This window comes from Passer domesticus, chromosome 25 (assembly GCF_036417665.1).
Source record: "Passer domesticus isolate bPasDom1 chromosome 25, bPasDom1.hap1, whole genome shotgun sequence".
Taxonomy (NCBI): domain Eukaryota; kingdom Metazoa; phylum Chordata; class Aves; order Passeriformes; family Passeridae; genus Passer; species Passer domesticus.
In genome coordinates, this window is record NC_087498.1 from 4048613 (window position 1) to 4076337 (window position 27725).

General features: G+C 61.1%; 1 protein-coding gene across 4 annotated transcripts in view; it reads right to left on the reverse strand.

Annotated features, from left to right (window-relative positions):
* ATP2B4 (ATPase plasma membrane Ca2+ transporting 4) overlaps positions 1-19969 on the reverse strand; it is a 52636-nt gene extending 32667 nt beyond the window's left edge. For 2 of the 4 annotated variants that reach the window (XM_064399315.1, XM_064399316.1), the window contains exon 1: positions 19810-19969. The gene's annotated coding sequence lies outside the window, so the exon portion shown is untranslated. Of the gene's footprint in view, positions 1-18529; positions 18554-18807; positions 18950-19809 lie in introns of those variants that run through there. The other 2 variants (XM_064399317.1, XM_064399319.1) reach the window with 2 other exon arrangements.
* Between the last annotated feature and the right edge of the window lie 7756 nt (positions 19970-27725).

Consider the following 27725-nt stretch of genomic DNA (forward strand, 5'->3'; position numbering starts at 1 on the left):
GTCCTGGGGGGAAGGAGGGACCCAGCACCATCCCTGTGTCCCATTGCAAGATTCCAGCCTGGAATTCGTTCTGCTCTCAGGGAAAAGGAGGGACTCAGCACCATCCCAGTGTCCCACTGTGAGATTCCAGCCTGGAATTCCCTCTGTTCTTGGGGGAAAGGAGGGACCCAGCACCATCCCTGTGTTCCACTGTGAGATTCCAGCTTGGAATTCCCTCTGCTCTCAGGGGAAAGGAGGGACCCAGCACCATCCCTGTGTCCCAATGTGAGATTCCAGCTTGGAATTCCCTCTGCTCTCAAGGGAAAGGAGGGACCCAGCACCATCCCTGTGTCCCACCCTTCAATCCCAGCTGGGACCGAGGTGTGGGATCCTGGGAAGGATCCAGCCGGGTCAGAGCCATCGCTCTGAGCAGCTCCAGTGGCCCCAGCAGGGCCTGTTCCTCACTCCGGGAATCCATTCCCAGAGCCCCCAGGCCCTGGAGAGGAACACGGGAAGAAAACAGCCCAGGTGGGAGAGGAGCTGAGCTCCCTGTGCTGACAGCAGCTGTCACCTCCCAAATGCCATCCCTGAGCTGGGGACCCAGCCTGGAGCCTGGCGGGGTGTGAGGGGGGAAAAGGGGTGTGAGGGGAGGAAGGAGAGGAGTGTGAGGGGAGGAAGAGCAGTGTGAGGGGAGGAGGAAGAGCGGTGTGAGGGGAGGAAGAAGAGTGGTGTGAGGCGAGGAAGAAGAGTGGTGTGAGGGGATGAAGGAGAGGGGTGTGAGGAGAGGAAGAAGAGCGGTGTGAGGGGAGGAAGAAGCGGGATATGAGGGGAGGAAGAAGAGCAGTGTGAGGGGAGGAAGAAGAGCAGCGTTAGGGGATGAAGGAGCAGGGTGTGAGGGGAGGAAGAAGAGCAGCGTTAGAGGGGGAAGGAGCAGGGTGTGAGGCGAGGAAGGAGCAGGGTGTGAGGGGATGAAGGAGCAGGGTGTGAGGGGAGGAAGGAGTAGTGTGTGAGGCGAGGAAGAAGAGCGGTGTGAGGCGAGGAAGGAGCGTGCGGGCTCCAGGCAGGAGGAGCTGGCGGGGAGCGGCGGAGCCGGTGCTGCAGCTGAACCTGCCCGGAATAATAAACGGCAGCACGGCACCTCCGTCCTGCCAGGGCCGGTGCCCGCGGCCAGGGCCACCGCCCCAGCGTGCCCTGTGCCCACCCCTGCCCAGCACCGGCTGGACTCAGCCTCGGGGAAAAGCGACGGGGAAAAATGAATCAGCTGGAGACGCCACAAGTGACAACTTCAGCCACGCCGTGGGTGGCCCTGCTGCCGTGCTGGTGGCACTGCTGGTGGCACCAGGAGCCTGGCACGCGCCAGCAGCAGCCGTGGCTGCGTCCCTGGGTAAGGAGAGGATCCTCCTGCCTCAGGACATCGGAGCAGATCCCGGACAGGAGCACTGCTCCCTCCTCCCAGGGAGGATCAGAGACGGAGCAATCCCTGCCCAGGCTCAGGAGTTCTTCCATTGAGGAAATCCGTGCCCAAGCTGGGACATCTCCCACCACCAGGCCCAGGAAAAGCATCAGCAGCCACCACACTCCCTGCCCAGAGCCACAAATCCCACTCGGATCAGGTGGATCAAGGTGGGATCACCTTCCCCAAGCACCTGGATCACAGCCCCTCTCAGCAGCACCCAGCAGGGTCCGTCTCCTCTCCCAGTTTGGGAATGGGGTGTTGGGAACACTTGGCTGCAGGAGGTTGCCATGGCAAACTCAATGTAAAGCTGTCAGGGATGCTGTTTATGTTGCCAAGTGGGGAGGAAGGGAAAATAAATAAATAAATAAAAATTTTAAAAAAAAAAATCAACTCCCCAAAATTACCCTTCCTTGGCTCGGGTTTGAGATTTTTTTCTCGTTGGGAATCTGAAGCTGCAGCCCCTCAGAGCCAGGGGAGAGTCCTTCCCAGTGGGAATGTGGGACCTGGGCACACTGCCCCATGCCAGCAGGGGACAGGGACAGCCTTGGGGACACAGAGGGCACAGGGGAGGGGATCAGACCCCCCTGCAGCCCCCCAGAGCCAGGGGAGAGTCCTTCCCAGTGGGAATGTGGGACTTGGGCACACTGCCCCATGCCAACAGGGGACAGCCTTGGGGACAGAGAGGGCACCTGGGGAGGGGGCAGGACCCCCCTTCAGCCCCTCAGAGCCAGGGGAGAGTCCTTCCCAGTGGGAATGTGGGACCTGGGCACACTGCCCCATGCCAACAGGGGACAGGGACAGCCTTGGGGACAGGGAGGGCACAGCAGAGGGGACCAGACCCCCCTGCAGCCCCCCAGAGCCAGGGGAGACCCCTTCCCAGTGGGAATGTGGGACCAGGCTCTGCACTGGGACCTGGGCACAGCCATCCTGTCCCATGCCAACAGGGGACAGCCTTGGGGACAGGGAGGGGCACCTGGGGAGGGGGCAAAACCCCCCTGCAGCCCCCCAGAGCCAGGGGAGAGCCCTTCCCAGTGGGAATGTGGGACCTGAGCACCCCTGCCCCATGCCAACAGGGGACAGGGACAGCCTTGGGGACAGAGAGGGCACCTGGGGAGGGGCCAGGACAGACCCCTTCCCAGTGGGAATGTGGGACCTGGGCACACTGCCCCATGCCAGCAGGGGACAGCCTTGGGGACAGAGAGGGCACCTGGGGAGGGGGCACGACCCCCACGCCGGGGCTGAGCCGGGTCCCTGTCCCACCGGGACGCGGCCACGTGGAGCAGGTGGCGCCCAGCCCGCGGTGGCAGCGGCTCGTGGGGGGTGTCCCGGTGTCCCGGTGTCCCCCCGGAGCCCCGCGGGCAGCGGGGCGGCCCCGGGGGCCCCTCCCCTGCACACTCACCAAATCGCAATGTGCAGATGGCAGCGGCTCCCGCTCCTGCTCCTGCCTGTTCCCAGCAACACCCCTGGCAAGGGAAGCCTTCCCTCCTTAACCCCTGCGGCGCCGGGAGAGGCCGCCCGCGGGGGACACCGCGGGGCTGTCCCCGGCTGCGGCGGGGAGGGGACACACCTCACGCTCGGGGCTGGCTCCGAGGGTCAGGGGACATCCCAGCCGGGATTGTCACCCTCGGGGAGGAGGGGCAGGGTGGCAGAAGGTCACGGCGGCGGAACCTCCATCCTGGTGCCACGGAGAGGCTGCGACAGAGCCACGGACACTCGGGGACCCTGTCCCCTTCCCCCGGTCACGCCGCTGTCCCCACGGCGGCTGCAGGTGCCGAAAGCAGAAGCGGTGGCACCCGGGGACAGCCACCTGTGGCACCCGCGGGGTGTCCCCTCCTCCCGCCGCAGCATCCGCTTCCTCCGCCGGGGTGGGGACAGCGACACTGCCCTGCCCGGAGGGGCCCCCCGCACCCGCAGTGCCACCCCCGCCACACCCCGGGGACGCTCCGAGCCAAAGCCTGGCACGGGGGACACCGGTGACAGCCAGAGCCGCCCCATCCTGGGGGGCGGGGGGGGAAGGAGCCCGCAGGCTCCATCCTCCGGGGGGGGAATAAAGGTGGGGGAATAAAGATGGGGGGAATAAACGGGGGGAAATGCCCTGGAAAAGGAGCAGGAAAACGCCCAGCAAGCGCTGGGGCCTCGCGGAGCGCGGCAGCAGCAGCGCTGTGCCAGGGAAACTGAGTCACCAGCCGAGTGACAAAGCGAGTGACAAAGCACACACGGAGCAGTGGCGGAGCCCAGGGAATTCGCTGCTGGGATCCGGCCCCGGAGGCTGCTCCTGGCCAGCCCCCGGGGGCAGGGCAGGGCAGGGCAGGGCAGGGCAGGGCAGGCTCCCCTCGCCCCGCATCCCCGCGGGTCCCCTCGAGTGACAATTCCCATGTCCCTCGAGTGACAATTCCGTCTCCCAAGCGGCTCCTCCGCAGCTCCACGACATGGGGCTGGGGATGAAGGAGGGGACACGCCACAAGCCACCGGCCACCGCAGGCTCAGGGTGCCGCACGCTGATGGCCCCGCGGTGTCACTGCCAGCGGCGATGTCACTGTCACCCACGGTGACAGCTCTGTAGTATTCCCTCCCACACGGCTGTGCCAGGAGCGCCATTCCCGGTGCCAGCAGCGCAGCCACGGGGCTGACACGTGCAGGGCACAAGGCTGGGGGCCTGTCCCCAAACCGGCTGTCACCCCCTTGGCCCGCGGACCCTCGTCCCCATGCAGGTGACACCAAGGGTGGGGAGGCCACCGAAGCATTGTGCCATCCCTGGCTGTGCCACACCATCCTCCTCCTCCTCTCCTTCCTCCCACCAGGCCAAGAGGAGGGATGGCAGCAGGGCCAAGGTCACAGGGAAAGCAGAAGGAAAAGGCAGGAGGAGGTGACATTCCCCAAAACGAATGTCCCTGCTGCCACCCTGCAGGGCACTCACGCGGCCGCGCCACCCCGCTCATTGCTCATTCCAGCTGCTCTGGCTCCCATTTTGCTCCTATTTTGCCTCCTGCTAATTGGCGTTGGAAAACTGCTGGGTTTTGGCGTGCCCAAGGCAGCAATTAACTCCTGCAAAGGGCAGGGAAGAGGCTGGAGGCGGAACGCTGGGCACGGCCTTGGCATGGATGCGGCGATCCACGACGCAGTTCCCAAATCCCGCTGCCCTGAGCCCCAAAATCCGCACCCCTGAGCCCCCAAACCCACAGCCCTGAACCCCAAACCCCACAGCTGCCACCAGGGGCTGTGACAGCCCTGGCTCGTGCTGTCCAAGCCTCCAAAAGCGTCACGTCCACGTGCCAAAGCCACCGGCGCAGCTGGCGCTGCCGGGGGTCAGGAATCTGCCCTCGCCCCCGGCCGGGGCTTCCCCGAGCCTCAGGGTGCAGCAGCCCAGGAATTCCATGGGGGTGGAAGCAAAGGAAAAGCAGGGAGCCTCCAGGCGAGCTGTCAGGGGGAATGTTTCCATCTAAGGCCTTGGTATTTCTCCGGCGGCGCCTGCACTAAATCAGCGCCGCTCCTCTCATTATTCTCTCGTGCTTTACAAGGTAGCACGGCCGGTGCAGGAATGCAGGAGGATGGGGAGCAAAGGCAGCCTCGCCTGCAGCAGCAAACACCTGCAGGCCTCACGCCCTGCAGGGGCACAGCAGCCCCTCTGCCACCTCCCCAGCAGCCCTGGTGCTTTCAGCACCGAGTGGTTTTGGTTGTGATGGTCTGGCCACCAAAACCAGAGAGCATGGCTTTGAAAATCAGAGAGTATGGATGTCACACCTGAGTGTGACATCTAGAATATATTAAAGGACATGTGGATGTGGGGCTTAGGGACATGCTGCAGTGCTGGATTTGGCACTGCTGGCTCAAGGATTGGACTTGACAATCTTAAAGATCTTTTCCAGCCTCAACAATTCTGTGATTCTACAGGAGCCCTGAGGAGCTGGGCTGCCTCGCTCTCTGCTCTGCATGTCCCTCTCTCCCCAAATTCACCTGCTCCCTGGAGGTGACAGTGGCACAGCCCTTGGGAGGACTGTCCTGGATGCCAGCACGAGGTTTTGTCCTCTCCTTCTCCATCCCACTTGGCATGAGGAAATGGGCTCTTCCCAGCCTGGGAGCACTGGGAAGCCACCAGGGGTGATGTGGCAGCAGCTGGCACACACTGGGTGACCCCTCTCCCCTCTCTTCCCTTCCCTCCAGGTGGATCTGCTGCAGGAGGTGTCCAAGCAGCAGCTCCCACCCCATTTCCACCTCTCCTCCCTCCTCAAACCCACGCTGGGCTTGGCTTAGCCCTGACTCACAGCCCAGAGCGAGTCCAAAGCCGAGGTTTGGGATTTGGGCAGCTCGGAATTGCGGAGCGAGACTGGAGGATAAAAACAAGGCAGCAAAGCAGGCCCTGGGGCTGCTGTGGCAGCACTCCGGGCTGGACACGGAGCAGCGGCCACATCCCAGCCCTGCCAGAGCCACCTGGACCCTCCCAGGTGCCATCACACCTGCCCAGCAGGGAGGTGACACCGAGAACCGGGGCGGGATGGGGGTCCCGCTGGCAGGGAGCTGCTGCAGCCCCAGCACTCGGATGCTGCCCAGGGAGGCCCCGAGGAGCAGCAGAGGCCAGGGCAAGGCTGGGGACAGCGTCTGAGCTGGCCAGGCCCAGCAGAGGCCAGGGCAAGGCTGGGGACAGCGTCTGGGCTGGCCAGGCCCAGCAGAGGCCAGGGCAAGGCTGGGGACAGCGTCTGAGCTGGCCAGGCTGAGCAGAGGCCAGGGCAAGGCTGGGGACAGTGTCTGAGCTGGCCAGGCTGAGCAGAGGCCAGGGCAAGGCTGGGGACAGTGTCTGAGCTGGCCAGGCTGAGCAGAGGCCAGGGCAAGGCTGGGGACAGCGTCTGAGCTGGCCAGGCCCAGCAGAGGCCAGGGCAAGGCTGGGGACAGTGTCTGAGCTGGTCAGGCCCAGCAGAGGCCAGGGCAAGGCTGGGGACAGCGTCTGAGCAGAGGCCAGGGCAAGGCCGGGGACAGCGTCTGAGCTGGCCAGGCTGAGCAGAGGCCACAGAGCCCAGGGCAGGAGGGAGGAGCGCCGAGCCCTCTGCCCCAGAGCCGCTCCCGGGCACTGCCCCAAGCAGGATTTTGGATTTTTGGATGCCAGCACGCTCCTTTGGCAGGAGCTGGGGCAGAGTCCAGCCCAGGGCAGGGATGCTCCCGCCATTCCCAGCTCTCCCGTGGGATGGGGCAGCCCAGGAGCAGCTGGTGTCCAGCTCAGCTCCCCACACACCCAAAGAGCAGCGATCCCACCAATCCCAACCTTCCCACAGCCCGTCTGAATTTTAAACCCGGCTTAAATCCAATCAAACCCAGAGCACGGGGCAGTCTGAGAGGCAAAACAACGCTCGGGGGACAGGAGAGCCACCGGGCAGGACAGCAGGACACAGGCACGGTATTTTTAGCAGGATTACACAGGGACAGGGGATTCCTACCCCGAAGATCCCTGGGGGCTGAAAATAGGGCCCGTCACTTCCTCCAGCAGCAGCCGGGGAAGCATCTGCTGCTCCGGGCAGGCAGCAGGAGGACAGGGGCAGCCCCTGGGTTTTGGGGTGCCCAGGACACCCCGGGACAGCGGGGGACAGCTGGTGGCTCACCTTGTCACCGCCGGGGCCGCTTCCTCTTCCCTGCTCCGTGGAGAATCCCGCGGAAAAAAAAAACCAAACCGGCAGCAATTCCTCCCAAAAACGCCCCTCTGGAGCACGGCGGGGGAAACTGAGGCAGGAGAGGCGGGACAGCACAGGGGAATTTGGGGGATCCCCTAAAGCTGGGGGTGTGCCAGGAGGGGATCCCCAGGAATTGCAGATGTGCTGGAGGGGATCCCCAACAATTCCTGAGCGGGCAGGGCGCTGCAGCACTCAGCAGCCCTGGGGACACGGCCAAGGGCTGGGGACAGCAATGCCCCTCCTGCCACCGCCACCACGTGAGCCGGGATGGGTGTCCCTGCTCCCAGCTCTGAATTCCCGCTCTGGATCACATCCCTGCCGGCCACGCCGTAACTCCTGCCAGCCCGGCTAGCTGCGATCCCTCTCCCCACACTGCTCCAGCCTTAAATCCACATTTTTCCATAAAAAAAACACCCCAAGCCCAGCGGGGATTTTCTAAGGGACAAGCCGGCAACAAGAGATGGGAGAAGGGTAAAAAAAAAATTAAATTAAAATTTAAAAAAAAAGGGCTGAGAGCGCTTTTAGCTGCTGCAAAGGGTTAAAAAAATAAAGTCGGGAAAAGCGATAGGAAAAACACACGCGGCTCCCAGGGAAGAGCGCGCCGGCTGCTCCCGTTTCCCTTCCCAACATGCCCCGCTCCTGGGAAAGTGTGGGCTGTTTTCCATATATAACTGCGAACTGTTCCATGCAGTAAGAAGTCTAATTAAAGGGAGCCAGGCGAGCAGGGCAAGGCGATATTTATCCCGGAGAAAAGAACCCCCATCCTCAAAATCTTAAGTGCAGACCCTCGCCCGGCAAGGGACAAATAAATTAAAAAAAAATTAAAAGTGCAGTGGTGGCGTTGTGAAGATCGCAAAAAAAAAAAAAAAAAAAGGAAAGGAAAGGAAAGAAAAGAAAAGAAAAAAAAAAAAAACCAGGCGGGAGAGGCAAATCAGAGCTTGGAAAATATGGAGAAATAGGAGGGGAGAGCCAGATGGGCCAGGAGAGCATGGGGAGGGGCAGGGCAAGGGGGAGGGAAAGCTGCTCTGAGCTGGGAGGGGGCACAGCCACCCCCGGAGCCTCCCTGGGTCCTCCTTCCCCGGCCCCCCGAGGTGGCAGAAGCGGGGATTTGAGCAAACAGCGGGAACCGGCTTGGAAAATAAATATGAGAGCGAATCTAGGCTGGGAGGGAAGGGGCTGGGGGGTGGGAAATGCATGGAGGCACCGTGAGGGATGCAGGGTGGGTGGGAGAGGCTGGCACCACCCTGGGCACCCCCCACCCAGGGGTGACCCACAGGGTCCCACCCCACCCCGACACCCAGCCCAGCTGGAGGAGCTGTCTGTGAGGGATGGAAAAAGCCCTGGAAAAACGCTGGATGTGCTTTAGAGAGGAGCTTTGTTCAGCTCCCCACAGCGCCAGGCACTGCCCCGACCCCGCTCAGGGCAGTCAGAGCAATTAAAAACCATCGGAGGGCTTTAATTAAGTGCTGATTCTGTGAGCTGGGGAGAGGCACCACCACCATCATCACCATCATCATCATCGTGGGCCATGATTCCAGCTGGATGGGGCTCTTTGCTCCCTGAAACTGCACCTTGTCCTGCTGCCACCCCGCAGCCACCCCAATGGAGCCGTGGAGTTTGGGGTGTCATTCCCAGCCCTGACATTCCCAACCCTGACAATCCCAACTCTGACATTCCCAGCCCTGTCAGTCATTCCCAGCCCTGACATTCCCAACTCTGTCATTCCCAGCCCTGTCAGTCATTGCCAGCCCTGATATTCCCAACTCTGACAATCCCAACTCTGACATTCCGAACTTTGACATTCCCAACCCTGTCATTCCCAACTCTGACAATCCCAACTCTGATATTCCCAGCCCTGTCAGTCATTCCCAGCCCTGACATTCCCAGCCCCGTCATTCCCAACCCTGACATTCCCAACTTTGACATTCCCAACCCTGATATTCCCAGCCCTGTCATCCCCAGCCCTGTCAGTCATTCCCAACCGTGACATTCCCAGCCCTAATACTCCCAACTTTGACATTCCCAGCCCTGTCATTCCCAGCCCTGACATTCCCAGCCCTGACATTCTCAAGTTTGACATTCCCAATCCTGTCATTCCCAGCCCTGTCAGTCATTCCCGGCCCCGTCATTCCCGGCCCCGTCATTCCCGGCCCCACCTCCTCACCCCCGCCCCGCTGCCCTGCACAGTCCTGACCTGCCATCCTGTTTATGCCACATCCAACCCCACGTGTTCCCTCCTCCCGGCACCTCCCAGCTGCACCAGTAACCCCGGCAAACTGGGATATCCCTTCCCTTGGACAGACACATCCCGTCCCTGCAAGGAGGGATTGGGGCCTTCCAGCCCCTCGTGCACGGCTTTGCCATAAATGTGCCATAAATCCCAAAAGAACACCTGCAACGATGCTGGGATGGAATCCCAGAACGGAGAGGGATGAATGAGACCTTAAAGCTCATCCCATTCCCTGGGCAGGGACACCTCCCACTATCCCGGGGTGCTCCAAGCCCAGCCTGGCCTTGCTTGGACAGGCTCACCCTCAGACACAACCGGGACAAGGACACGGCGCTGCCGGGGGGCTCAGACCCCAAATAACACCCCAAAATCCCACAGCCTGCAGACAAGGGGGACAAAGCAGCCTGGGGTCACCCGAGGTGACAGTGGCCACCGGCCCCTCTGTCCTGGCCGTGGGAGGCGCTGGCACGGCCCGGCCCTGCCCCAGGTGGGGCTCTAAGCACCAGCGCTAATCCCGGGATAATTGCGGCTTTAGCAGCGATAGGGCCCGGATTAGTGGGGAAATCCCGGGGTTAGGGGCACAGAGCTGGCACCGCGCGCGCCGGAGCCAGGCGAGAGGGATCCATGGAAAACAGTGAGGGAACAGAGTGAGGGATCCATGGAAAACAGTGAGGGAACAGAGTGAGGGATCCATGGAATGGAGTGAGAGATCCATGGAATGGAGTGAGGGATCCATGGGATACAGCGAGGGATCCTGGGAATAGAGTGAGGGATCCATGGAATAGAATGAGGGATCCCAGGGATAGAGTAAGGGATCCCAGGAACAGAGTGAGGGATCCTGGGAATACAGCGAGGGATCCATGAGAATATACTGAGGGATCCTTGGAATACAGTGAGAGATCCTGGGAATACAGCAAGGGATCTACAGTAATACAACCAGGGATCTTGGGAACACACTGAGGGATCCCAGGAATACAGCGAGGGATCTGTGGGAATATAGTGAGGGATCCTTGGAATACAGTGAGAGATCCTGGGAATACAGCAAGGGATCCCAGGAACACAGCGAGGGATCCATGGGAACACAGTGAGGGATCCATGGGAACACAGTGAGGGATCCCAGGAACACAGCGAGGGATCCATGGGAACACAGCGAGGGATCCCAGGAACACAGTGAGGGATCCCAGGAACACAGTGAGGGATCCCAGGAACACAGCGAGGGATCCATGGGAACACAGTGAGGGATCCATGGGAACACAGTGAGGGATCCCAGGAACACAGCAAGGGATCCCCCGGACACTGGTGCCCAGCAGGGACACACACACACCCGTGGCTCAGGCTGTGATTCCCTCTCCCCATCCCAATGGAAAAATGCCAAACCCACGGGCAGGATTCCCCTCCAGCCCAGCTGTCCCGCCTGGGATTGCTCTGCCTGCTGGAATCCCCTCCATTCCCAAGCCTTTGGCTCCTTTTCCCTTCCCCAGCATTTCCCCTGCAGTATCAGGGGCCTTCCTCACCCTCTCCATCACCTCCCACAGAGCCCAGGCAGGGGTTGGGCAGGGGGGTTTGATCCTGGAATGACGAGGAAAGCGGGAATGTGGGGTGGGAGCTGGGATTGGGGTTGTCCAGCACTGTTTGGGATCCCCCAGAACTGTTTGGGGTCACCCAGCACCACCTTGGCTGCTCCCACACTCGGGGGGAGGCAGGTCCTGGGTGAGGAGGCTGAGATTTGGGAAAATCCCTCTGCTCCCTGATGGCTTTTCTTGGATCCCTTCCCAGCGACCCTGTTCCCAAAGGATCACCCGAGAGGGGAGAGATCCCAGCCAGGTCCCAGGGACCGAGACACAACAAGGCCGGGCGTGCAGGCAGCTGCGTCCGGGGGAGTGGGAGGAGGAAGGGAGGCTCCCTCATTGTCCTTCCCACAGGGAAAAGGGACAGTCCCGAGCCTGGAAGCGCCAGGAAAAACTTCCAGCTCCTCGCTCCAGCCCCTGGGGCCGCAGGGCCCCGTCCCCCCGGCGCTGCAGAAACTCCATCTGCAGCATCTTCCCGGGATTCCATGCACTTCACGTCCGACTGCAGGAGCCGGAGGATCCCCTGGCTGCTGACCTGCACGGAAACGCCCGGCTGCTGCTGCTGCTGCTGCTCTGCTGCTGCTGCTGCTGCTGCTCTGCTGCTGCTGCTGCTGCAGGGAGGGGAAGCAGGGCAGGAAAGGCCATTCCTGCAGCCCGCTCTGGGTGGGGGATGCTCCAGCAGGTGCCCAGTGAGGTGAGACAGGCACGGAACGATGGGGAGAGGTGGGAAAACAGTGCCAAGAAGGGAAGCAGGGAATGGGAAGGGATGAAAGGCAGCAGGTCCTTGAGCTGGCACAAGAGGATCCAGTGGTGGATACGGAGCTGGAGCATGGCGAGGATGGGTTTGGGGCCCATGGGATGGGCTGTGTCCATTCTGGAGAATCCACGGACAGCAGGACAGCCTGCTCTGGATGAGCCTCCCCAAAACAGGGAGCAGCATCTCAGCACCCCAGCCATGGTTCCAGCCTTTTCCGCCTCCTCTAGGAGCACAAACCAGCACCCAGCACGCTCCAATAAACCCAAAACAGCCCTGAGAAACCCATGGATTTAACATCCACGGACAGCAGGACAGACTCCTCTGGATGAGCCTCCCCAAAACAGGGAGCAGCATCTCAGCACCCCAGCCATGGTTCCAGCCTTTTCCGCCTCCTCTAGGAGCACAAACCAGCACCCAGCACACTCCAATAAATCCAAAACATCCCTGAGATGAGAAAGCCGTGGATTTAACACCCAGTGGAACAGCCAGGTCGGCTCCCAGGGGCACAGCACACCTCGGGGATGCCAGAGCAGGTAGCAGGATGAGGTTTTCCAGCTGGATTTCCCCATGGGGATGTTGTTTACTTTCTCTTTCCCCCAGGAAATATGCTGCTGACTCAGGAAACACCCTTGGGCACAGCTCTGCGGGGAGGAGACACTTCCCAGCCACAGCTTTGGTCCTTCCTTTCATTTTTTTGGCCAGTCCAGTTGGGGTCAGATTGGAGAGCAATCAGTCACTTGGGAAATAACACCACTCCAGGCCTCCTCCCTCAAAGAAACCTCAAAAGACAGCATTTAAGGCGAGCTTAATTTGGACAACTAAAAATAGCCAGCACCAGTCACACTGGAAAATGCAGGATGTGGAGCTTCACCCTCTCCCAGCTCCAGCCTGCACAGGGGGTTTGTGGCCCCCAGCCCCATGGATTTGTCCCCAGGGATGGCCTGGCTCCCACAGGGAATCCAGCAGGACCCTCTGAGGCCCATCCCAGAGCCCTGCCCCGCTGCTCCGATGAAAGTGTGGGGACCCAAAACTTTCCCAGGCAGGATGTGGTGACTCAGAGCCACGTCTGCAGAGCGGGACACCCAGGAAAGATCCCAGCCACGCTTCCCAGCTTCTCCCAGCCCAGCCAAGTCTCTGATCCTGGCTCCCTGCAGCTGATTCAGCCCTGGGCGAAGGCAGCCAGGCCTGTGCCATCGGGATGAATCCCGGTTGTCATTCCCTCTGTTCCAGAGGCTGTCACCCACACTGTGACTCTCTTCCAGCCTCGCTCTGGCCATCCTGAGGCTCCTCCAGTGCCAGCCTGGCATTCCCAGCTGCCAGCACAGCCACAAATCCAGCCTGCCCTCATTTCCCTGCACTCCCCCTCCTTGCACCGAGCTCTCCCTCCTTGCACTAATCCCTCCCTGCTCCAGAGGCAGGAATAATGTTTAACTCAGGTTCACGCCGGAGCACGAGCTCCCTCCCAGCCCAGGTCAGCCCCAGGCGTGTCCCCATCACCGAGGCCATGCCGAGTCCCTGCTGCTGGCACGGCCACCAGCAGGAAGCCCCTCTGGAGCGGGAAGCTCCGGGAAGCTCTCAGCGCTGCCAGCTGCAGCGATCCGTCACGCCGGGATTGGGATGCAGCCGGGCTGAGCTCTGCAGGTGCCACGAGAATCCCACAGCCGGCAGATCCCGCTCGGAGCCAACCCATCTCCCCGGGAGCATCTCAAAATCAGGGGGCTTCCACAGAGCAAGGATGAGAGGGGACAGTGCTGGAGGACTGAGCCATCTCCTGGCTCGGGCCGGTGTCCCTGGGCTGCCTGTGGAATGGCAGGAGTGGGAGAGCAGCTTTCCCAGCAGATCCTGGGCTGTGCCCCCAGCAGCACTCCAGCAACACGGGGTTATTTTTAAGAAGCTGTCGAGAAGGTGGGAAGGGAGGCGAGGAGCTGGAATGCTCCAGGGCCACGCCACTAAGCCTCTGGAAAGGCTGGAGCCCCGGAGAGGCAAGGCATCGGCATTCCCAAGCAGGAACAAAAGGCGAGAAGCGAAAAGCCGAGGGCATTCCAGGGGCCACGGGCACCTCCCGGCCGAGCGAGGGGCGGCGAAGGGACACTAAAGCTCCAGCTGCTGCAGCAGGGTCCTGAATTAGCATCTCGAGAAAAATCAGACACCTTCTGCCCGAAATCCGAGCCCGGACCTGAAAATCCCATCAGCGACCCCGATGCTCAAAGAGCAAAGGTCACTTCCAACCCCACCCAGGCCCTGCCACCGCTGCCCCGCGGTGCCCCCGGTGCCCGCACTCACCCCCTGCCCACCGCCAGCCCCCCCAGGCCGAGCAGAGGCAGCACGGTGAGGGCCAGCGGCTTATTTTTAGCCTGGAGAAGGCAGGAGCCGGGAGCAGCCATCCCGGCTCTTGCCCTTGGCATGGGACACGCCGCCGTCGCCCCCGGGCCGCCCGCGCCCCGCTGCCCCCCGGCTCCGCAGCGCCGCGTCCCCCCCGGGCTGGCATCGCCTCCCCTGGCACGGCTCCGGGGCCCGGGCAGCAGGATGCTGGGCTCAGCCCTGGAGCCGGCCCCGCGGCACAAGGAGCGGGATTATTTACAGCTCCTTAACGGAGCGAGGCAGGGCTGACCTTTCCGAGCCGCAGACAAAGAGGAGATGTCGCGAATCGCTGCTGCGGGACCCTCCCCGGCCCGGCGGGACGAGCGGGGGGCCAGAGCCGCGCTGGGGGGGCTCGGCAGCGGGGAGCCGGCCGAGGCCACGAAGAGCCGAGCGCGCCGGGATCCCAGCCTGGGAAAAGGAGGGATCGGATTCCTCCCTCCCCGGCCCCGCCGGACAAACTCTTCCGGGTGGGGACTCCTACGCGCTCCGCTGTGCCCAGGCTCGGCTCGCTGCTCCTGCCCGCAGCCCTCGGCGGCAGCGAAACACGGGGCACACGGCTCGGAACGGGGCACCCGGCACTGCTCCTCGCCCCCGGCGCCCCGCTCGGCTCAGCCCAGCTGCCGACTCATCCCTGCCGTGGAAGCGTCGAAGGAAAAGTTTCCCCGTCAGCACAAAAGGCCGACACTTGGCCGAAGCTTCCCCTTGGCTGCTGCTGCTGCCCTGGCCAGCAGTTCCCCCCGCTGGGGACACGCCAGGGCCCGGCCCCGGGTGGCTGCGGTGGCAGGGGACAGGCCTGGTCCTTGCAGTGTGGCACTGGTGTGGCACTGGTGTGGCACTGGTGTGGCCCAGTCCCTGCAGCGTGGCACTGGTGTGACACTGGTCCCTGCAATGTGACACTGGTGTGACACTGGTCTGGCCTGGTCCCTGCAGTGTGGCACTGGTGTGGCACTGGTCCCTGCAGTGTGGCACTGATCTGGCCCAGTCCCTAGAGTGTGGCACTGGTGTGGCACTGGTCCCTGCAATGTGGCACTGATCTGGCCCAGTCCCTGCAGTGTGGCGCTGGTGTGGCGCTGGTAGGGTCCTGTCCCTGCAATGTGGCACTGGTGTGGCACTGGTGTGGCATTGGTGTGGTCCCGAGGCCTGCCACAGCCCCTGTGCTGCAGGGAAGGGAGGGATTCCCGAGGCCAGGAGCTCTCCCATTGGCACTGGGCAATGATGATTGATCCCATGATGGATGATCGATCCCACCATGGATGATTGATCCCACAATGGATGATCGATCCCACCACGGATGATCGATCCCACGTCCCTTCCCTCGCTCTGCAGCTGCAGGATTCGGGCAGAGGGCTGCTGGTGTCACAGCTGTGTGTCCCCTCCCCAGCCTGCACCCCCCCTGGTCTGTATTTAGGTCTCCATGTAGGATTTGATGCCACGATGCAGAAGTCCCAGGAAGCTGCCCAGGAGCACCCCACAAAGGTCCCCCTGTCCCTCGCCACCAGCCTGGGCCACAGTGGCCTGGTCAGCCTGGAGGGAGCAGGGCCAGCCCCAAAAGGGAATCCCACAACCCCAATTCCTGATTCCAGGGGCCTCGCCGTGCATCAGCTTCCCACGTTCAAATCTGAGACCTCTCCCAGAAGCTCACAAACGCAGGAGGACTCTGAACTCAGCTCTTACTCACAGAGAGCTCTCCCAGGATTTAAGGTGCTTAATTAGCGGTTTAAAAGAGTCACCAGCTGGGTGGGTGACACCCCAGCGGGTGTTATGCACTCCACAGGGCTGCAGCTTCCCTCCTGTCCTTTCCCAGGCTTACCTTGTGTCTTTTTTCCCTTTTCCTAATGATCCAGCAGAGGGGCAGGGTTTATAAGTCCATAGAAACTCCATTATCCCCGTGCATTAAAGCCAAAAGCAACTAATTAAAACATCAAAGTCACAGAGTTCATTAGCTCGGCCTCGGCGCTGGTAGGAGGTGACAGGGATTGTGGCTGTCACCCGACTGTTCCCAGGGACCCCAAGGCCGGCCCTGCACCCCAAAACACATTCCCTGTCCCAGTGTCACTGGGAAACCCACTGGGCTGGGCAGGATCCTGTCACCTGCCCGTCCCTGTCCCCCAGCTGGTCCCCTTTGCCTGCACCAGTGTGGAGAGGAGGGAGGCTGGGGACAGCTCTGTCACCTTTGCCATCAAAGCTGCTTCCCCCAGGAGCATCTCCAGCCCCATCGCCACCCATCAGATCCCTATTCCCACCCGGCACAACACCAGGGGGACAGGGATGGGTTCAAATTCCCAGCTCTGCACACCAGATCCCCTCTGGTGTGTGAAAACAACCATTCCTTACTGGGAATGCTGCAGCATCCCTGGATCCAGGTGTTCCCAGCAGGCCTGGGGAGATGGGGACAACGGGGAAGTGGCACCGCTTGTGCTGCAGTGGCCACTTCCCATCTAAGGGCCTGCATCCATCACCACAGTCACACTGGGCACCGGTCACTCCCACTGCCATGGTCACACTGCCATGGTCACACCGGGCACTGGTCACCTCCCACCTAAGGGCCTGCATCCCACTGTTGTGGTCACGCTGAGATTTGGTCACTTCCCATTGGCACGGTCATATGGAGCATGGGTCACTTCCCATGCAAGGATCTGCATCCCATTGCCATGGTCACTCTGACCATTGGTCACTTCCCAAAGGATCTGCATCCCATTGCCATGTTCACACTGACCATCGGTCACTTCCCAAAGGATGTTCATCCCATTGCCATGTTCACATTGACCATTGGTCACTTCCCAAAGGATCTGCATCCCATTGCCATGTTCACACTGACCACTGGTCACTTTCCAAAGGATGTTCATCTCATTTCCATGGCCACACCGACCATTGGTCACTTCCCGAAGGATGTTCATCCCATTTCCACGGCCACACCGACCACTGGTCACTTCCCCAAGGACCCTCACCCATGTGCACGGCCACACCGCGCCCCCCAGCCGGGGCTGGCTGTCCCTGTCCCGGCGAGCGCCCTCCCTGCCCAGCCGCTCCCGAGCCCAGCGGGATCCCCGGGCTCTCGCTCAGGTTTTCCTTTCCCACACGGCGCAGCCGTGCCCGGCGGGGAGGAGCCGTGGGTGAGGAGGAAGCCGGAGCTGGCAGCCCTTCGCCGGGCCCTGCGCGGGGAGCAGCAGCAGCAAAGGGGCGGCGGCTGCCAGTGCCCCCCACGGCACAGATTTGGGTCCCCAAATCCCCGCAGGCTCCAGCCCGCGCTGCTGGAACGGGCGCGTGTGGCCACTGCGGGAAAACTCCGCTCGTGGCCTAGCAGGGAGGAGGAACAGGAAAAAGAAAAAAAAAACCAAAACACATAACCCGAGAGAGGAGCGGGGAACGCGCGGAGAACCCGCGGCCCCGGCGAGGGGCGGGCGGGGACGGAGCGGGCTCGTCTCCCAGGGCTTGGGGACAAGGGGAAACTCCAGGCTCAGCTCCACCCCGGCGCTTTCGACCGCTGAACAATAGTGGAGAGGAGCAGCCGTCCCTCCCTGCTCTTACTCATCCTGCCCAAGGACCTGTGCCACCCTTCGGCTGCCCCCGCCCCGCCCGGCCTCTGCCCGGGGGCGCGGGCACGGCGGCTCCCTGCTCCGCCAGGCTCGGGTGACAGCGACAGATCCCCCGGGAAGAGATGCGGACCCACGGCACGCGAGCGGCGAGCCGGCAGCGCAGGGAATTCCCTCCGTCATCATCGCCAGCGGAAAAAAAAAAAAAAAAAAAAAAAAAGGAAAAAAAAAAAAAAAGAAACCAACACCCAACAACAGCCTGCGCCCTCTCAAACCTCTCTACCTGCAGCGCTCGCAGCGCTTCCCAGCGCTTTTCCAGGCGGGAAGGGAGCGGGGAAGGAGCCGGGGCTCGGGCGGGGAGCGCAGCCGCGGCCAGGGCGGGACGGGGCCGGAGCCCGCGGGGATGCGCGGGGCCAGGGCAGGAATGGGGAAGCGCTGCCTCCTGCCCTGGGCGCTCCCCAGCTCCAGCGGCACCATCCCGGCACCGGCACCTTCCCCGTGCCACGGCCACACGCACCCGAGGCAGCCCAGCCCGGCCCCGGGGAGGCGCAGGGCGCAGTTTGGCCTCCAAGCCCACCCAGCGCCCACCGCTGAGGAAGGGTCCTGCACCCCTCAGATGCGAGGGGCGCCTGCAGCCCCCCCTGAGCCGCCAGGCAGCCCCTGGGAGGGTTTTGGGGTGGTCACCCGAGCGGACAGCCGGGGAGGGAAGCCCAGGGCTGGGGAGGGATCCCCGGGGCGCGGCGGGGTGGGGCTGGCGGAGCGCGGGGGCGTCAGCCTCTCTCGCTCATGATTTAATAATTTAGGTGCGTTTCAGTGCTCAGAGAAGCGAAAGATTGAGGGCAGCGTCTGGAGCCAGGCGGGGCGCAGGCAGCGGTGCAGCCCCTGCCGTGTCCACGCAGCCCGGGGGGTTTGGGGTGGGGGGCTCAGCTCGGGGTCCCCCGGCCCCAGGACGGCTCTGGGTGCCCCATGGCGAGCTCCGAGCACTCACCTCCACCCCAGCTCGCTGCCCTCGGCTCCTGCCCGTCCACCCACGTCCAGGGCTGCCAGTCCAGGGCTGCCGGTCCACGGCCACGGGCAAAAACTGGCTGCACTGGTTTGAGCTTCGCAATGCGAACCCCCACCCAAGCTCAGGTCTCCAGAGATAAGAGCACAATAACCTATTGTCCCTCCTCCCCTCCCAACATCTCCACTCGCCTCTGGCGAAGCGGGGAGGGACCACCCAGCCCCGCACAGCCCCCCCGCCCCCGCCGCCGGGCACGGACCCACCGAGCCGGGCCGGGGATGCCGGGAGGCTCCGGAGCCGGGGCTGGGATGCAGGGAGAGCGCCGGGGGCAGAGGCAGGAGGAGGCGGACGAGGCCAGAGCCTGGCCGGGCTTCCAATAGATTCCCTGATTTATTTTTTAATTTCTTTTCCGCCTCCCCACTCCTGTTTTCTCCGCCGTGGCTCTGCCCAGCTGGATTGGTGCAGGCAGGAGGGGGACGTGCCCAGCCGTGGCGTGGGCACCCCCCACGCACCTCCCCGCCGCATCCCACCCTCCCCACCGCCCCCCGCCCGAGTCACCCCACTCCAGGCAGGGAGCAGCCCCCCTTTGCTGCCCCACGGGTGGGCAAAAACCACCCCGGACCCACCCACGCAGCACCTTCCCCGCTCTGTCCTTGGGCTGCCGCAAGCCCCCCTCCCCTTCCCCCGCCTCTTCCTTCCTCCATCATCCTCATCCTCCTCCTCCCCGCAATGCCACAACTCGCTGCCTCCCCAAAAAAATCCAGCAACACGCGCGACCGGGAACCCCGCGCCCCCCACCAGCCGCCTCAAGGGCGGGCAACAAGTTGTAGGATCCGACCGCAGCGTCCTCCCCACCCCAAGTACCGGGGGGCCGCCGGACTTACCCCCCCACAAGACATTTGGGGGCTGCACGCCCCGCAGCCGCCCACGCCCCGGAGCGGCCGGACCGCGCTCACCCCATCACCCCACCCCTCCCACGAGCCATTGGGGTCGGGGGGGGTCCCCACGCCGATCCCCCCGTGATGCAGGCACCCACCCCGAGCCCCCCCATCCCACCTGCTGCACCGGGACGGAGCGGGGCGGCGAAACCCCCGCTGCCCGCGCCCCTCCCGCCCTGCAGCGGGGGCAGCGATGCTCCCACCCACCCGCTCCTACACAAAACCCCCCTCCGCGGCCGCCCCACGCCACTCCCGTGCGTCCCCACGGTGTCCCCGACACCTCACCCCCCTCGGGACCCCGCTGCCGGGGTCCCCCCGCGCACTCACCGGCTCCGGTCCCACGGCGCCCGGCTGGCGGCGGAGCCCCCGCGACTGGCCATGGGATGGAGGGGGAGCGGTCCCGGAGCTAACGGGAGAAAATGCTTGTCATGGCAACCCCCGTGCCGTGCGGGGCCGTGCGGGGCCGGGCCGGCGAGGGAGGGGACGGCGGGCAGGGAGGGGGAGGGCTCGTCCCAGCCCGCCGGGGGAGGGGCTCCCTTAAGGTGGCTGCACGCCCCGACGGCTGCTTAAGGGGGACGGGGAGAGGAACGGGGTGCAGGGCACAGCGAGGGGGGACGGCGGGGTGGGGGGACCCCAAACTGGGGCAGGAGCCCACGGGCGGAGTGGGGGGGGCACGCCTGGAAAGGGTGGGGACAGCCAGGGGAAATGTGGGGACACCCCCCCGGGCAGGATGGGGACACCCCGGGAATAGTGGGGACACACTGGACAGGGCGGTGGGGACACCCCCAGGCAGGATGGGGACACCCAGGCAGGATGGGGATATCCCCAGACAGGGGGGGGACATCCCTGGCAATAGTGGGGACACACTGGACAGGGCGGTGGGGACACCCCCAGGCAAGATAGGGACACCCCCAGGCAATATGGAGACCCACGGGCAGGATGGGGACACCCAAAGGAATAGTGGGGGCACACTGGACAGGGCGGTGGGTGCACCCCCGGGAAGAGTGGGGACACCCCCAGGCAATTTGGGGACCCCCAGGAAAGGTGGGGACACATTGGACAGGGCGGTGGGTGCACCCCCAGAAAGGTGAGGTCACCCCCGGGCAATTTGGGGACCCCCAGGGAAAAGTGGGGGGGATGCACCCCCAAAAATTTGGGGACCCGCCGGACAAGAGAGTGTTTGCACCTCAAACAGTGGGAGGACCCCACAGGCAGAGCAGGGGGTGCGACCCCAAATAATGTGGGGACATTACCCACCCTGGGTAATGTGGGGACCCCCACGGGCAGCCCCAGGTGTCCCCAAGCAGTGTGGGGACCCCCATGGGCAATGTGGAGACCCCACCCTCGGGGCAGAGTGGGGGGTGCACCCCAAAAAGCGTGGGGACACCTCCAGGGCAGTGTGGGCACCCCAAAAAGCGAGGGCACCCTCATGCCCAACCCTCTCCCCACTTCCCCTGTGGGGGAGGCAGAAGGAACTTTGTGACCTGTGGCAAAATTGGGGTTTTTTTTGTGGGGTTTTAGCGGTTTTGGGGTTGATCCGGGTCTGACCCACCCTGTCCCCTCATGGGCCACCATCACTCTGGGGGCGCTGGCACCCTGAGAGCCACCGGGGTCCAGCACGACAAACCCCCCCCCAGATCCCACCCTCACCCCTTTTTCTGCAGGAACCCGGATAAAATCCCTCATGGAATCCTTCCCAGAGCAGGAAAAGCTTTGGCCCTGCCGGCCACAGCCGTGGCCTCGGGGCCAGCAGGCCTTCAGTAATCCCCTCCCTGCGGCCCAGTTTGGGCTCCAGCGCTTCCAGTTAAACCAGTGCACCACCCGTGCGGCCTCATTAACCCCTCATTAGCCCCTCATTAGCGCTCCCAAGGGTTTTTTCCCCCCTTGAGGGCCTGCACCTCCATAATTCCACATTCCCGAGGCTCCCAGGCCCTGAGGGGCTGCACAGGCCGGGGCCGGGCCTGGATGTGGAGCCCAGGCCTGGGATTCATTTCCATTCCATTTTCCAGCAAAATCCCTCCCTCAGCTCACCAGGATGGATCTTCCTGCTCAGCTGAGCTGATCCAGGGGTTGTTTTGGAGCAGGGGATGTTGTTTGGAGTCACCTGAGTGACATCAAAGCTGCCCATGTTGGATTTAATTCCATCTCCGCATCCTTTGGAGCACGACCTGGCCCCGAGCTTTGCTTTGGGAAGAGGAAAATGCCCTCGGCTTGGAATTCCTCCTTGGGAGTTCACAGGGTAAAATAAAATATTCCTACTGAAAATAAAATATTTCAGGGCTGGGGATTCTCATGACAAGGACAAACGAGTCTCAAAAACCAAACTCAGGCGTCTTCCACTGAACCGCTCCACGTTCGCCTGACACAAAAAAATAGGAATAAACCCAGGGATTTTTGTTCCTCCACCAAAATCTGCCAGCCCAGACCAGACTGGTTCTCCCTGAGCATGGAACAGCTTGGAAAAGAGGTGTTGGAGCAGCTGGCAGGCACCACTTCCAATGCAAAACTGCTATTGAGACATAATGGCCTTTTCCAACAGGTTCTGGGAGCTTGGAAGGAATCTCTGACCATCTGGATTCGGGCTCCTGGAAGGAAATCAGCCTTCCTGCCTCAGGGAAGCCGTGTGAGCAGGGCAGCTCGGCTATGCTGGGAATTTGCAGCCTCCTCAGGCTCCTGGGTTTGGGTTGAAATGGGGGAAAAGCAGATTTTCCACCCGGGGCAGTGGCTGCAGGAAGGAGCAGCCAAAATCCGTGTGGGAAATGTGATTCATGTGTGGTGATCCCTGAACAGAACCATGAACAGCCCCAGAGCTTCTTCCAGGCCACGTTTAAGGAGAAGAACATGGAGGAAAAGGGAAAAATCCTGGCAGGAGCAGAAGTGTCACCTCCGAGCCAGCGCCGAGCTGTCCCCACATGCCGCAGATGGGAAAAATTCCTTCACAGAATATTTTGGGACCCTCTGTGTGTGTCTCTGCTTCCCTCCTGCTCCACCCCCTTCAGCCACAGGCCACCTGCTCCTCCTGGTGGCTTGGCCACCGCCGGGGTGGTGACAGAGGTGTCCCCACGCTGCACCCGGAGCAGGGAGGAGAAGGACACAACGCCTGAGCCAGCAGAGCTGCTGCTTGTGTCCCACCCAGCCAGCCCCGAGCTGCAGGAGGGGACATGCCAGGAGCAGCTCCGGGTGCCACAGCCGTGGGGTGGCACTGGGGACAGGCTGGATTTGGGGTGATAATGGGGACAGGCTGGTTTGGGGTGACAATGGATTCCCAGACGGATTCCTGGGTGGATTCCCAGGTGGATTCCTGGGTGAATTCCCAGGTGGATTCCTGGGTGGATTCCCAGGTGGATTCCTGGGTGGACTCCCAGATGGATTCCCAGGTGGATTTCTGGATGGATTCCTGGGTGGATTCCTGGATGGATTCACAAGTGAACTACTGGATGGATTCCTGGATGGATTCCCATGTGGATTCACGGATGGATTCCCAGGTGGATTCCTGATGGATTCCTGGATGGATTCCTGGATGGATTCCCATGTGGATTCGCGGATGGATTCCCAGGTGGATTCCTGATGGATTCCTGGGTGGATTCCCAGATGGATTCCTGGATGGATTCCCAGGTGGATTTTTCTCATTCCTTGCACCCAGCGCCTGTTGCAGGCTCCTCTGGATCCCCACCACATCCCAAAGGCCTCTCCCTTCCCATTCCCTGGAAAATCAGCCAAACTCTCCCAGTGACCAGCAGCACCCGAGTTCTCCATCAAGGCCCTAAATCCCGATGGGAATCTCGGCTGTTATCCCGATTTTTGCCACCTCTTTTCTTCTCCCAACGTTTTTCTGGCTGCTCTGGGAGTGAAGCAGAGCAGTGGGCAGTGTCAGGCCTTGAGGAGACCTGGCAGCACCAAGGTAAAATAAATAACCCCAAAATAAAAAACTTCTCCCCCAGGCTCTTCCCTAAAAAAAAAAAGAAAAATAAAAAGAAAAGAAAAAAATCTGCCTTCCCTGATGATTTCCCTTTAAACCCAGCCTCTGATATTTGGATTAATTTGCTTTTAATGCCTCCCAGGCTGGGAACTTGTAGGTGGAGTTTTTTAGCCCAAAAAATGAATTAAATCAGCCGAGTTGTATCAGCCAAGTTACAAACCCATCAAAACCCGGGGCCAGATCCTGATCTCATCCCCGGAGGGGGCGGACGGGGTAAATCAGCGCCGCTGGAATACGCGGGGAAGGATTTTGGGGAAGCATTTTGTCACGGAGCTCCGGATTGGACCCGCCGGCTTTCTCATGGAAACACTGAGTGACTTTGGAGCGCAAGGCAGAGTCAGGCGTCTGTAAAATCTCTCTCCATTCAAGGGCTAAATATAGGGAGAGAAGCAGCAGCGATGTGACTGGCGCTGCTCGGGGGTAAATAAAGTAAATAAACCCTGCAGAGGCTCTGCCGGGAATGCCGGGGGGTCCTGGGGGGACCTCGGAGCTGGGGATGATCCCACAGCTGCTGGAAAGGGGATTAAAGGGAATTTTCCTGCTTTTTCTCCCTCTTTTCCCTCTCCCTGCTCATCTCTGAGCTGCAGCAGCCAGAGGCGCCTGTTCAAGGCTTGGATTCTTGCCTGGAGTTTGGGATGCCCATGGAAAAGGTCCCATCCCAGTCCCATCGCATCCATACCAATTCCCTGCTCTGCTCCCGGCTTTCCCCTCACTCCAAGGCCTTTGGAGACCCCAAAAAAATTCCCCCGCAGCCACGGAACTGCTAATTACCCATCACCGCACTAATGAACCTCTCCTAGCCCATTCCTGCTCCCAATTACTCCAACAGCCCCGTTAATTCCTAATTAAGCAGCTCCTTCATCAGGGAGAAGGGCCTTGACAGGAGAAGGGAAAACGCCAGAGGAGGAATTTGGGGACTGGGAGGGATTTTTGCTTTATGGCTGTAATTAGGAGATGAAATTGTTTGCTCACCTACAGAATTCATCACCAGAGTGCCTCGGAGCCCTTCCCTTCCCCATCCCTGCACATTCCCGGTTGGAAGCACAGCAGGATTTAAATTTGTTTAGGGCCCGTTATTAAACCCCCAAAATTTGTGTCAGTTCAGGAGGATGCTCCTTCCCGAGCATCCCTGGGCGGGATGAGGGGAATTTTGGGATGCTGGATCCGTGTTTTTCCATGGATCCCCCCACCAGCAGCTCCTCAGCATCCCCCCGTTCCCCTCCCCAGCAACTCCCAGGGAAACAACTCCAGGGAAAACCCCCGAGATCCCGAAATGAACATTTCCCCCCTCCAGTTCCGACCTCGTTTCATTCCTCACATCAAGGAGGAACCCTGTACTCGGTGTTTGCAGCGCGGTAACAGCTCGGGGACCTTGGTGGGCCCGAGGAAAGTCCCCGCTGCCGGCGGTGACAGCGCGGTGGGCGGTGCTGAAAGGGAGGGGAGCGAAGTGACAGCGAGGGAGAGGGGGAAAAACGCTCTGCCCGTCACTCCCGAGCTGTCAGCCCCGAGCCGGGGAGGCGGGGGAGTTCCCCAGCCCTGCTTTGGGGCCGTTCTTCCCTCCAGGGATTCAGGAAAAAGGCGCTGGAGATGCCCTTGGTCCCACCTGGATCCTGGTGAAACAGCAGAACATGGAGGTGAAACCCTGGGATGCGACAGCAGTGACCCCAACAGGGACACTTTTGTCACCTTCACGAAGTTGTGGGGTCGGGAGAAGCTTTTCCAAAACCCCAGGAGACTCCCAAAATCCGAAATTTGGAGGCCAAACCAGCGGTGAAAACCCCAGGGGCGGCACCTGTGCCTCATCTGGAGCTCCAGCAAAGCCACCTGGAGCCTCCAGACATTCCTGTCCTCCAGGATCCTGCAGATTTCTGCTTCCAGAAAGGTCGATTTCCCTCCTAACCCCGCCTTCAGGTGCTTGGGGGACACTGGGTGACAATAAGGGGACATCACAGGTGTTGATACCACAGGGCAAAGCTCTGGTGCCACCCAAAAGAGTGGGGAACTACCCAAAAAAGGGGTGAAATACCCAAAAACTGGGTGAAATATCCAAAAAAGGGGTGAAATACCCAAAATAAAGGGGTGAAATACCCAAAAGAGGAATGAAATACTAAAAATAAGGATGAAATATCCAAAAGAACAGTGAAATATGCAGAAGAGGGGTAAAATACCCAAAAAAGGGGTGAAAATTAGTGGAAAAATCGTGGATGCAAAGGTGACCTCTTCTCAAAAGAGGGAACAGGGAAAACCAGACACATTTCCAAGTGCAACAAACCAGGAATGGCTCCTTTATTGGAATAATAACCATCAATAATGCATTGCTAAGGAGCTGCAGATGAGTGCAATTAAAAAAAGCAGCGCATTCCCCGAGCAAAAAAAACGAAATTATTCCTCACAGCTTCCCCGAGATTTATGGAAATGAAGCAGTTCCTGGAGCTCGGCAGAGCCGGGGAGCCCGGCAGGGGAGAAGGGAAAAAAATAAGGCAGAAAAAAAAAAAAAAAGAAAAGAAAAAGGGCCCTAATGTAGGGATTTATAAATATTTTACAGCCGAGGAGGAGTGGGGAGCCATGGATATAGATGGGATTGCGGGCGGCCGTGGTGGGAGGAAGGAATTAATCACAAAAACGGAGGAGAAACTTTCCTCCAGGAGCACGTGGCTGCACCCACGGCTCCCCAGGGGCCCCGGCTGCCGGGGAAAGTTTGGAGTTTGCTCTGGGAGGTGCAGATGTGAGCCGGTGGTGATGCCCTCCTCCCCTTGGCAGCGTGCTGGGCATGGGGGAGGCACCAAGAATTCCTTGGGAAAGGCAGAGTGCAAATATTGACCAGGAAAAGCTGGTGGATAAGGGCTGGGAAAGCCACGCTGAGGAAGGAGGGGGTGATCTGGGACTTGGGGCTGCTCAGACACCCCAGAAATTCCCATCCCAGATTGGTGGGATCCCAGGGAGTGGGATAATCCCAGATCCCACAGCCTGGCATTCCCCAACTCCTGCCACTGCCCAGAGGGGCCCGGGACTGGGCTGGCAGCTCCCCCTCCCCTCCTGCTGGGAAGGGAGCAGGGAATGAGCTCCAGGAAATGTCACCTGGGGTGGGGACAGCAGTGGCAGCAGTGCCCCGTGTCCCTGGCAGGGAGGGGAGTGTCCTCTGCTTCCCTGGGAACAGCAGAGGAGCAGAGGGAAGCCAAGGCCGTCTCAGGGGATCCTGGAATGGTTGGGGTGGGAAGGGACCTTACGGCTCATCCCTGGGGACAGGGACACCTTTCACTGTCCCGGGTTGCTCCAAGCTGGCCTGGGACACTGGGACACTGGCCTGGGACACTTCCAGGGATGGGGCAGTGCTCCAGGTTTGTGGAGGTGGAGCCATTCCCACCTCCACAAAGAGCTCCATCCCTGCAGCCAGGGCAGGCTGGGGCTCCTCAGAACCTGCAGGGATCCTTCTGGGGCTGGAATATTTTTCCTTTGCTTGGCTTGTGCTTCCCAGGGACTTTGCAGCAGCTGGAACATCCCATCCATGCTGAGCACAGGGACAATCCTGCACCAGTGTGGGGTCCCATTCCAAACCTGGATCCAGCTGCTGGGTCCTGGGTGCTGAGAGCTCTTTGATCCCCATCCATCCTTCCCTCCATCATCCATGGATCCATCCACCCATCCATGGATCCATCCGTGAATCCATTCATCCATGAATCCATCCATCCCTCCATCCATCCATCCATCCATCCATCCATCCATCCATCCATCCATCCATCCATCCATCATCCATCCATCCATCCATCATCCATCCATCCATCCATCCATCCATCATCCATCCATCCATCCATCATCCATCCATCCATCATCCATCCATCCATCCATCCATCCATCATCCATCCATCCATCCATCATCCATCCATCCATCCATCCATCCATCATCCATCCATCCATCCATCCATCCATCCATCATCCATCCATCCATCCATCCATCCATCCATCATCCATCCATCCATCCATCCATCCATCCATCCATCCATCCATCATCCATCCATCCATCCATCCATCCATCCATCCATCCATCCATCCATTATCCATCCATCATCCATCCATCCATCCATCCATCCATCCATCCATCCATCCATCCGTCCCTCCCTCCTCCCATTCCTTGTCCAGCCTGGAAAAGCTCCGTGGCACCTGCTGCAGGTATGAAACCTTCCCAGGGCTTCTTTAAAAATCCAAGAATTTCTCTTGGCCAGGGAGAAATGAGTCACGGCAGGGAGCGAGGGAGAGGAGAGGGAGC